This window comes from Cherax quadricarinatus, chromosome 77 (genome assembly GCF_038502225.1).
Source record: "Cherax quadricarinatus isolate ZL_2023a chromosome 77, ASM3850222v1, whole genome shotgun sequence".
Classification (NCBI taxonomy): domain Eukaryota; kingdom Metazoa; phylum Arthropoda; class Malacostraca; order Decapoda; family Parastacidae; genus Cherax; species Cherax quadricarinatus.
The window spans coordinates 2,467,257-2,480,339 of record NC_091368.1 but is presented as its reverse complement, the minus strand read 5'-3'; positions in this window follow the sequence as shown (position 1 = coordinate 2,480,339).

Genomic DNA, 13,083 nt, shown 5'->3' with positions numbered 1-13,083 from the left:
GGTGTCACAGTCCCAAGGACCATCAACAGTGGTGCCACAGCCCCAAGGACCATCAACAGTGGTGCCACAGCTCCAAGGACCATCAACAGTGGTGTCACAGCCCCAAGGACCATCAACAGTGGTGTCACAGCCCCAAGGACCATCAACAGTGGTGTCACAGCCCCAAGGACCATCAACAGTGGTGTCACAGTCCCAAGGACCATCAACAGTGGTGCCACAGCCCCAAGGACCATCAACAGTGATGCCACAGCTCCAAGGACCATCAACAGTGGTGTCACAGCCTCAAGGACCATCAACAGCGGTGTCACAGCCCCAAGGAACATCAACACTAGTGTCACAGCACCAAGGAACATCAACATTGTCTCCTCATCCCCAAGCATTTATAGAATCGAAAGATTTTTCATCAATGTTTGAGCAGCATCCGCAAATCCGTCACTTACGCCAGAATCCCACATTACCTGAGTACCAAGAAGGGTTAAACAAGAACCAGACTCAAGGCTCTGCATCAGAACAGCTTCCAGGCAATCAAACCATTACCTTTCCCCTCCCACCACCGAGGCCAACTGGAATCCCAGTGATCCCTCCAGGTGATTCTACTGTTACACCTCTAAATGATTTGCCACTACATGAACCAGCTGTGGCAACTGGTCTCTCACTTCACCAGCAACACACATTTTTACAACACTTACCAAAACACAAAAACAGCACAGGTTTTGCCATTAATGGCGAATTTGAACCTGTTGGTACTACTTCCACCAGTCACTTTCCAGTCAGTACATCATCACTCCCAGTAACAACACCAAGTCCTCCCACCAGTCATTTTCCAATTATCACATTACTCCCAGCTACAACACCCAGAAGCATCACTTTCCTTGAAGAACCAGTACTTGAGATAAAGCCATTACCTTTTTTTCCTGACTTGAGTATCTCCACACAGCATCCAGATACATCTATCTCTACACAGCACCCAGACACATCTGTCACAACACAGCATCTGGATACATCCATCTCTACACAACATCCAGACACATCTTTCTCCACACAGCATCCAGATACATCCATCTCCATACAGCATCCAGATACATCCATCTCTTCATCATCTGGAACTCTCACACAAACATCACATTACTCTCCTTATAGTGTGGTGAACAGTACAAAAACACAGGAGCCTACTGTCCACATTCCTGGAAGTCAAGAAATTCCAAGTGATTTTGAAATGGAAATTCCACAGTTCCCTGAAGCCATTGAAAATACAAATGTTCCCAGAATACATGAAATTCCAAAGGTCTCCAAAACACACAAAATTCCTAATGTCCCAAGAACACAAACACCACTAGTCTCTGGAACACAAATCCCACCAATCTCTGGAGTGGAAACTTTGAATATCCTTGGTGCTCAGACTTCAAACATCACAAGAACACAAACTTCACAGTTGCAGGTTAATGGAATACAAACTCCAGAGGTCAATGAAACACACACTTCGCAAGTCCCTGGGAGGCAAAACCAAAGACCCCGAACTCCAATAGAATCAGTTTTGGTATTAAAGTCGTCAGTGGTAACAGCTTCATATGATACGGACACTAGTAGTTTCACCACAGATTCACAAGAGAACATCGGAGTCTTTGAAGATAAGTCAATCATATCCCATTATTTAGACTCTTCTGATTTTAACCCTAAAAGTAGACTTCAAAGTCTAGAAAACCCAACTGAAACTATCTCCCACTCAACAGATGCATTTCCAAAGATAACTAGAAATATTTTCTCATTTACCGAGAAAATAAATCAAAGTCCACTTACTGCTCAAGAGTTTCCCAATACAACAGATGTTTCAAGTTTAAGTAACATTTCTTCCATAGAATTTTTTTTAAGAAATAGTAGAATTTTAACTGACACTCCATCACTGTCCCTTAGATCTAGTGGTAACCAAGCCAAGATGAATATGCTGCAGCTAATTCCATTGCTTCAAACCATGAAGAACAAGTCGAGACATATTTCAAATACTACTTCAAAAAGTGACTTATCCATACATGAGCAAGGAACCAAGAAAGATAGAGAGATAAAAGATAATGAACACAAAAGTCTCAAGCCACTGGATCCTAAACAAGAAGCTCCATCTACTAAAACGGGAGAATTTCTAATACTTGTACCAAACAAGAGGTCTTCCCGTTTCCATGAAGATGAGACATTTATGATCAATCCACATCATGTGGAAACTGAATTTCCTGATGGTCACCAAGTTAATGATGGTGATATTGCCACTGGGCCATCAGGAGACCCTCATAGACATACTGACCATTCCCAAGATGCAGTTCGAACAAATTCTACAAAAGATCAATCAAAGGAACAGGAATACAATTCTTTCCCTGTAAGAGGTTCTACTAATGCACAGTCTGATACAGGGCAGCCCCAGAGAACACATACATCATTTAAGTCATCCACTCAACCTATACTCCAAGACCTGCCACTGTTGTTTCCTGGAAGTTCCAGTACTTCTCAACTCAAAAAACAAAACAAAAAAGAAGAGGAGGAGAGTAATGAGCATACAACACAGGAAGGTAGCTTAAAAATGTCAAAGGATTTCAACGGAGAAGAAAATAAGCCTTTTACCGTTACAGAGGAAGCACCACCCTCTTCAATATTGTTGCCTGAAGAACTCCAAGGTGTAACACACCAAGAACACTACTCCAAGCATGTTCCCACCATCCAGGTTGTACCACCCGACATTGTCAACATCCAAAACTTACCTAACATTTCTAAAGTGCTACACAACATTTCCAACACTCTAGTTACACCCAATATATCCAGTACTGAGGAACTTCATTTTATCCACAATAACACTCATTTCCAAACTGTTCCTCACTATAATCATAATTACAGATCCTTGCGTACCCCGGTACCAAGATTCAGAAGTGGGGAGCAGTATGGGTATTTCTACCAAGGACACTACCCTCAGTATGGGTACAATCCACACACAACAATCACACCATACCCCTACACATTTCCACAAGTACCAGTAATTGTTTTACCTGGTATACCAGTGCCTTCACAAAATACTCATAACCAAGTGACTCCGGGGAACTTTGTAACAGGAGATGGATTGCCAGATACAGGAAGCAACAGAGCACACATACAGTTGCCAGACACATATGGAACCACAGCAGATACACAACTGGATACAGCGATCAACGAAAAGAAACAAAAGTGGAATACACCATTTAGTAATAAAAGAGAAATAAATACTACAGAAATCACTACAGATATCACAACAAAAGTTCATGAATTACCTAATTCAGAAGTGCCATTAGTATTTATCAGTTCTGTAAATGCAAGCACAGAAGGAGTTAAGTCATCAAACAATACCAAGGATGCAGGTTATTTACAGAAACTACAGTCAAATATATTCACAAATGAAAAACAGAGAGGAGAGCCAAATACAGTTGTAGAGGATATGCAGAGAAGAGAGGCAGAGCATAATGTAGCTCCTGAGGATATACAGAGAGAGGAAGCAGAGTATAATGCAGGAGTTGAGGATATACAGAGAGAGGAAGCAGAGTATAATGCAGGAGTTGAGGATATACAGAGAGAGGAAGCAGAGTATAATGCAGGAGTTGAGGATAGAGAAAGAGAGGAAGCAGAGCATAATGCAGAAGCTTTTATACAGAGAGGAGAGGCAGAATATGATTTTAGTGATGGAGAGGTAGAGTATGATGCAAGAGCCGAGAATAAAGAGAGAGGAGAGGCAGAGTATGATGAGGATATACAGAGAGGAGAAACAGATTATAACACTAATATCAACAAACAAAGTGAGAAACCAGACTATTATCCAGAAGGTACCGTTAGAGACAGTATATACAGTGGAGAGGCTGGGCACAATACAAACAACTTTCACGATAATACTGACACTATGAACAGCAAACAAGTGGACTCAACAAGAGGTGAAGGATACAACATTTTTGGTGATACTTTGAAGTATGACAAACAGGGTGATATTGAGGCTTTGGTGGTGACTGTAGGAGAACTTAATAGACTAAGAGCTAATATAACACAAGAGACTGACAATATATTCAGTGGAGTTATAGCAAATGAAAGACTGCCATATAAAACTCCTAATGATCAAATAATGACCAATAGAGGTAGAAACTCTGAAACTGCTGTCAATAAAATGTCGGAGAACATCCTGCAATATCTGTCAGGAGTGAGCAATGAGAGTTCCGTGATGTCTTTTCCTGTCACTGATGCTGTGAGCAGTGATGGCAGAAGCCCAGATAAATCAAGATTCAAGACTCATTCTTTATGGAAATTCTTCATACCTGAGAGTATCCATGACTCAGATATTGATGTCAGTGTGACTGAACATACCACTGAACCTGTCAAAGCAGCTGGAGTTTATTTTGATATTAGAACTACAATCAGCCCAGACCCGTATGTACCAACCGACACACACCACGACACAGAGGTTTCAACTTTTATTCCCTCTGGAACTCAGACAGAGGAAGCAATTTTCCAAGACACAGAAACTCAAATCTACACTCCAGATCCTGCTGACATGAACTATAAAATTCCAAGGGTGACTATGACTGAGAATCTCTTGAGCTTCACTGGCAAAAATACTAAATCTTACAACAACCATTTTGTTCGTGGCCACGTGGATATCATCAGTGGCTTAAGTGTATCGGTAGACACTGGGGCTGTGCCACTCAACATCTCTTCTGACCCAAAAGCTGTAGCAAATTTAGAAGATAATAGACCTCCTATTAATATGAGGTTGTCTCTGCAAAATAAACACACAACACTACCCAGTGAGGAGGTAACTCCATCAAACATCAGTCCAGCCTTGCCAAATACAGATGTGCTGGAAATTACAAAACATAAACCCTTACTTAATGAAGCCATGACCAGTAGCATTCATCTGTTCAATGGTGTCCATAATGAATCAATGGAAGAATTAAATTTATCACACTACAGAAGGCACCAAGTTGAAACAGTGGTAAATAATTCTATTACTAAAGTGAATTTTGATTCTAATGAAAATAATTCAGACAATAGAGCAATAGATGAAGACTTTCTAATTGATAATGAAGATAATTCAAATACAGAACAAGAGAGAGTGGTTACCATTGAACAAGATCACAGTTCAGGAGAACAAAGCTTTATTACAGATGGCAGTGAACAACCATCAATAATGATAAATACTAGTAGGAGCATTTCACAAGATCACAAGCAGTTCCAACAACAAGCAAAGAAAAGTATACAGCAATCTTTCTTAACCTCAAAATCACCACACTTGGAATCTCCTGAAGCAACATATAACTCTGAAGTTGCATCAGATGAAAGCCACAGCACAACTTACAATACTAAACAGCATCTTAAGATGGTTCAAATTGATCAGGTTGACAAATCAACAGAACTTTTACAGCTTCCACTTCCAAAAAGTGCTGCTGCTGCAGATGAATCAACAGAAGAACAAGTACAACTTCTTGGGAAGGAAGATTCTGATTCAGATAAATTAACAGAGGATCATGTACATCCTTCCCTTGAAGCAGATTCTCCTTCACATCAATTAACTGAGGATCATATACATCCATTCCTTGAAGCAGATTCTCCTTCACATCAGTTAACTGAGAATCATGTATATCCTTCCCTTGAAGCAGATTCTCCTTCAGATCAATTAACTGAGGATCATGTACATCCTTCCCTTGAAGCAGATTCTCCTTCACATCAATTAACTGAGGATCATATACATCCTTCCCTTGAAGCAGATTCTCCTTCACATCAGTTAACTGAGGATCATGTATATCCTTCCCTTGAAGCAGATTCTCCTTCAGATCAATTAACTGAGGATCATGTACATCCTTCCCTTGAAGCAGATGCTGCTTCAGATCAATTAACAGAGGATCACATACATCCTTCCCTTGAAGCAGATGCTGCTTCAGATAAACCAGTAGAGGAACAGATACAGCCTCCCACTGGGGCAAATGATGCCTCAGATGAACCAATAGAGCTACAGGTACAGCCTGTTACAGCAGATTCTTCACCAGAAAATATTCGTCTGAGACAAGAGGTTTGGAAGGGTAGCCTAAGACCACAGAACACTGTACCATTGGAAGAAGTAATCACTCTAGATTATAATAATAATGCTGAATCAAGTTCTTACAATATAATACAAGAAAATTTTCTTGATAGAGAACACTTGATGGCCACTATGAACACCACTGACCAACCTGTCCCTGATCAAGGACAATCAAATTCTAAGCAAGGAATTACAACCAATGAGAAAATGCCTGTTAAAGATCGTACTAAGCCAGTTGCCAGAAGCACAGAAAATAATTTATCTTCTGTTCAAAAGAACATGAGCCAATCTGGTATAACTGAGGTTACAGTACTGCCATCACAGAAATTTAACAATGAAAATAATGATACTTCATTAAAAAGAAAAATACCTGGACGTGTTGAACCTAAGATAGTGAAGACACAGCTGCAAGAAAGTGATTACCTCTTTATTAATGAGGGATTTCAGGAAAATCAACAATTTACTGATGACATACATGATGACTTTGTAATCACTGGAGACAAATCAAATTTAAGCCTTAATAAAACAGATTTTACAAATGAATTTCAAAAGACTGAGGAAGTCATTTTGCTTGTTAATACAGCAGAAGTACAGTTATCTCCTGAAAGAACGGAGCTGCATCAAGACTCACACTTCAGCACTGTCGATAACCATGATGCTGATTACATACTTCTTGATAACTCAGGTGAAAGTTATCAAACAGAGTCTACAAACTTACTCCTTGGTGAAGATTTTAATGAGACACTTCCTCTTGCTGCCATGGACCTCAATGACCCTTTAAAAAGTGACCTCCTTCCTGAGGCTTTGTTAAAAACACCAGAGCTACCAAAAAGTTCGACACAATTTTCCACACAAAGCACTGTAACACCTGTATTTTCAAAATCACTTCAGCAAATGCCAATTTTAACCATGACAGATACCACAACAACAACAGTGTTTGTACCAGTCAATAAACATGTCACTAAGTGTTCATCTACTACTATAACTTCACCTGTACCAATCATTAAACATGTCACCAAATCTCCAATAACTACAACAACAACAACAGTGTTTGTACCAGTCAATAAACACATCACCAAGTCTTTAGTTACAACTACAACTGCAGTTGTTGTACCAGTCACTAAACACATTACCAAGTCTCCAATAACTGCAACAACAACAATCTTTGTACCAATCACTGAACAGATCACTAAGTCTCCAGTCACCACAATAACAAAATCAGTCATTGTACCATTAACAAAACATGTCACTGAGTCTCTCTTCTCAACAGCAGCAGCTTTTGTACCAACTGCCAGGCACTTTACCGAGTTTCCAATCCAGAAGCTTGCAAACCCTCTTTCCACATTAGGAAAACTGCCTCATTCTTTTAGTATTAGGAATGAGCCACAGAAGTCCAGTCCAGGAGCTGTATTAAGTAAGCCTCAGCAGCAGCCCAACCACTACCAACAGCAACAGCAGCAGCATCTTCAGCAACAGCAGCAGCAGCAGCAGCCACCCCAGCAGCAGCAGCAGCAGCCACCCCAGCAGCAGCAGCAGCAGCGGCCCCAGCAGCAGCAGCAGCGGCCCCAGCAGCAGCAGCAGCGGCCCCAGCAGCAGCAGCAGTGGCCCCAGCAGCAGCAGCAGTGGCCCCAGCAGCAGCAGCAGTGGCCCCAGCAACAGCAGCGACCCCAGCAGCAGCAGCCCCACCAACAGGAGCATCATCATCAGCAACCCCACCACCAAGAGCAGCACCAGCGACCCCACCACCAACAGCAGCACCACCACAAACAGCAACAGCACCACCAAGACCAGCGGCAGCACCAACAGCCACGGAAGTGGGTCTGGGGTGACACCAGTGGCTGGGCTAAGCCAGCACAAAGACGAATCACACACTCAACGGTCAGCCTTACTGACCCGGATGAATATGAAACTCATGAGTTCAGCAACAAATTCAGTTCTAGCAACAACAAGGAAAGACAAATCCCGGAACAGTGGATATGGACCACCAGGAGACAACCATCTCTCCCTCACCAGACTATGTTACACCCCAGGATACCTAAACCCAGCCTCTAATAACTGCAACACTACAAGATACTGCACCTAAGCAGTATTCCTAATATCTTATTGCAAGGTATATACATCGAGATATACAGCAGTATGTAATAGATCACAGTAAACAGGTGATATCACAATAGTATACATAATAATGAATGTGAAAAAAAATAGTGAATTTCCTGGCACTTTCATGATTTCTCATGATAGTGCTTTGAAATTCACTATTTTTTTCACAGTGGTTATTTTGCATACAAGTAGTATCTCTTAGTGTATAAATATTTCAGATTTTGCCTGTATTTCAACCCCTAGTTTAAATATTAAATTAAACTTGATATTAATGTCTAGTGAGTTTCAGCCTTCATGACCGCTGATGCAGGCGATAGAATTAAAACCTAACATTAACTTCTTCCTGAGTTCCACTATATATTACCTGGAAAATGCATGCTGTAGAGAAAATAATGCAGTTAATACTGCACCACCTGTTGCAGTAATACAGCCAACAACTATGCATTCACAATGCCAGCTACAACTGTCATACCCTCAGTCTGGGCATATTGCGGTCACTCTGTGTAGGCGGAGAATGTAGAGATGCATTGTAGAGATGCATCTGCAGAGAGAGCACTTCAGCTACACATCCTGCCACAAGAACTGCTCGATTCATACTGACCTCATCTAGCCCTAAGCAACAGAGATACCAATGGTTATTTGACACAGGCTGTCATGCCCAGTCTTGTCAGTGGAGTGAATATTGCATTCACAATACATGTACTATCAGTTACTAATGGTACACATACTGGCTACTGACACAACTACCATACACGGTTCCACAACTAATGAAAGAGTTGTTACATTTCTCATGTTTCAACCAATAAACAAGTCGCTTACAATTCAGAACCTATTTCACTATATAAAACAATCTTACAAAAGATAGCAATGGGTTTGTACATATTCATATCTGTGGATCAACATTAGTAAAACATTTTTATTAAATTATATTAATATCAGTTCTGTTCAGGTGATATGGAGAGAAGCAGGCAAGTTCCTGGCAAAGGACAAGTAATTTGATGGTCATATACATAAGGGGTGGAGAAATTTGCTGTTTGGAGGAACATCTGAGATGCATCTGTGTGCCTCTGGCAAGACAGCGATAGTGTGAATGATAGTGAAAGTGTTTCTTTTTTTGGATCACACTGCCTCAATAGGAGACGGCCATCATGTAAAAAATTTTTTTTTATCATCATTATGATCATACATAAAAAGTGTTAAACATGCAAATGTTATAAAATATTTTTGCACTTAGCTGATAGTGAGTGGTGAATATATTTATTGTAAGATAGGCTTAAGTTTGCCCGAAATGCTCTACACACTAAGGGACTTTCTGCATGCACACCTAAATGTCACCCATCTCTGTACAAACATTGTATTATGCTGAAATAAAGAATTTGAATTCGAATTTTAATATCACTTGGGAAATGGGAGGATCGAGTCCCTGAAGGAAGGATTCTTCATGATGGTAAGAGGCTCCTGATCTTTGGAATTGGACTGATCATCCCCTTCCTTGGATCTGGTTTTATTGTTTGTTAATTTTGTCCTTGTTTTCATTATATTTTGCCCTTGTTTTCATTATATTTCATTATTTTTATGGCCTGGCCCATGGCCAGACTCCAGAAGTAGAAAGCAAAACTCATCTAAGGTAAAGACACTGAATGATCTACATGATCAAGGTGCTCTGTAAATGTCACACCTACTACTACAACTATTAGAATATGTACTACTACCACTATCCATCTGAGCCTTGATCCTGATTAACTTCCATTTCTCAGGAGCTATATGACACCCAAGGGTTTAGTGTTTCCCATAACCATAATAGTAATGGAATCAAGCTTGATCTGATCTCAGATCAGGAGCCCTCCACCAGCATCAAGGTAACTGAACTGAAGGGAATATAAATATCTTGACTATTATCACAAGGATAATAGAGAAGAGTGGGGATACCTGCAGTTTTGAATAGCAGTGGTCCACCTCTGACAAGACAGTGATGGAGTGAGTGATGATGAAAGCATTTCTTATTTTTTGGGGTCATCTTGCCTCGATGGGCCATAGATAAGGCAAAATTCTCCACACAATCATTTTGTCCAAGAGGAAAACAAAAGAATCAGTATTCCTGATCCAACTCTTTTAATCTGATTTTAATTAAATGCAATTCAATGGAACCTCGGTGTTTGAACTGAATTGGTTCCTAGGTGGTGTTCAAACTACAAAAAGTTTGATGTCTGAAATAGTATTTGCCAGGCATTAATTATCAGCCTCACACTGGAAGATGTTGAACTGACTCTTCCAAAAGTCTCTGAGAGTCAGGTCAGTGCCATAGGTCACTTTAAAACAGCTTTGAAACAGGGCTTTTTTACAACTGAATTTTAAACAAGTCAGCATGTTTGGACTCCAGAAAAACATTCAAAGACAGGGTCAGTTTTTTTTTTCTGAACAAAATTGTTCAGGCTCCAGTTTGCTTGAGGGCCAGTACATTTGAACACTGAGGTTCCACTGTACATTGTTGCAATACTGTATGAAAAAAGTTCTCTAATTGTTTGTATACTGTAAATTTTACTGCAAAAATCTACACACAGTATTGTCCACTTTCTCCATGTTCTAATTACTATATTGTATACATAAATTTTAATAAAAGAATGTGCCTGAAACAGCCTTACCTCAGTTTTTATTTCACCCCTGTAAACGATGTGGGGAATGAAACAAGTAGAACTGATGTGGAGAATGGAATGAGTGGAGTGACTGAGCCTTCAGGTGGAGTGGAGCACAATTTGCTAATGGTTGACAATATCTGAAAGAAAAGGCAAAGAGGATTTTGCAAATAGGGAAATCTATAAAACTTTGAGGTTTCATTACAACCAATATTTGGAACAATAAGTCACAATATAATTTCTCAAACAATTCATGAATAACTTGCGCATAGGAAACATGACAAAGTTTTGGTCTATCCTGGCCCAGTGTCAAATCATAACTGATTTGACATTGGTCTAGGACAGACTGCAACATTGTCATAAGCTTCATCTCCTTAGCAACATACTCGTTTACTGATGCCTTGGACTTAGGACGGGCTCTCTGACCAGTATTCATGCCTAAATAATGTATCTCATAGCTGATTTCCTCTATTCTGTTTATATCAATATACAGTACACTACTACATAAACATTTAAAAATATACCAGAAATGTTATAAATGGTGCAAAGGTGACATTAAAACAATATTAAAGATAGCTGACACAAACTCACTACCATCATAGTATGCTCCTCACTTAGCAACGAATTTGTTTAATGACGTGGTCTCAGGAATGGAGCTCCGTCGTTAACTGATGAGAGGCTGTACTGTATTTATGAAATGATGGTAATACTGGAGAAACACCCGAAACACTTGGAAAGAATTTGAGTCCTGGAGCTACCGCCAGGACTCAAGTCCTGGGGATGGTGTTCCATATTTACATTAGCATTCAATTCAGCCATTGTTCCACCTACCGGTGACAATTACTGTGGCGTGGAACATAATTAACAATGGCTCAGTTTGAAGCCAATGAAAACATGAAACACCAAAAAGAAGGTGCTGTAAATGTGGGACCCTCCTGTACAGTGCCTGCACTCTGAAGAAGGGGTGGGGATATTTGCAGTTTTGAACTAAAGTACTGGCACCCCTCCGGCAAGACAGTGATGGAATGAATGATGGTGAAAGTGTGTCTTCTTTTTTTGGGTCACCCTGCCTCAGTGGGAAACAGCTGGTGTGTTAAAAAAAAAAATACAGACTTCTGCCAGTATCACCAAAGTAGTGATGGGAGAGGGATGACTATGCTATAAATACAATATCACTCAATTACTTGTCTTTTCAGTAGCCTACATGCTTTAGTTCATGCCATCTATACAGTACTAATACTAATAACTAACTATATACCAGTAGTGTAAATACTGTAGTGTAAAGCACCCTTCTGGTAAGACAGTGATGGAGTGAACGATGGTGAAAGTTTTTCTTTTTCGGGCCACCCTGCCTTGGTGGGAATCGGCCGGTGTGATAATAAATAAAAAAATAAAATACCAGTACTGAAAAGTAAATAATGAATAAAAGTTTATCCTACCAATAAATGTACTACAGTACTGTACAGTACATACTTGGGTAATCAAGTACATTAACTTGATTACCCAAAGATGGTACTGGTATAGTACATTTAGCGATATGTTGTACAGGTACTCACCATTAACATAGCATAGTTGAAATCACACTGGGCCTGAAGAATATTGTGAAGAACAGAACTAACATTAACATCATAAAATCGAAATATTGTGAGTTGAACCATCGCAGAGCAAGGAGCATCTGTAGTTGTACAGTAAGTAGCAAGATGAACAAGGAACAGAGGACAGCATTATCTAACAAAAACTTAATTATTTATGCACACTGGGCATAAAAGGAATGAGTAATAAATGAGTCTGAATTCAGACAGAAACATAAGAATATGTAATTGTTAGCAAGTGGCCATTCTGGCAGATATTGGCTATGAGTGGGCTGTAAAACATTTATTTTCTTTCTATTAAGTAATGAACATCATGTTCCCATAGGTACCTAAGACACTGAATGGAAAAGGAGTGATGGTTACCAGTGAAATCAGGTCAACATGGTTTCGAGAGTGTGCAGGATGCATTGTAGTGAGTACTGTACACCACTGCATCACAGACCACCAGCAAATCAAGTGCCAACCCACTTGTGGTGATATCATGGGCCACAACCCATGGTATCACAAAAATGGTGGCTGCCCAAAGGAAGAATCAAAAGTAATGATATCTCTACCATGGGAATAAATTACTACAAAATGTGTGGCTATAAACAAGAAATAATACCAGTGACAAAGAACAGAAACACCTCAGCAATTTTTGTATGTTTACACACACATCTCTGGAGGAACTAGCCAGCAGTAGTTCTGT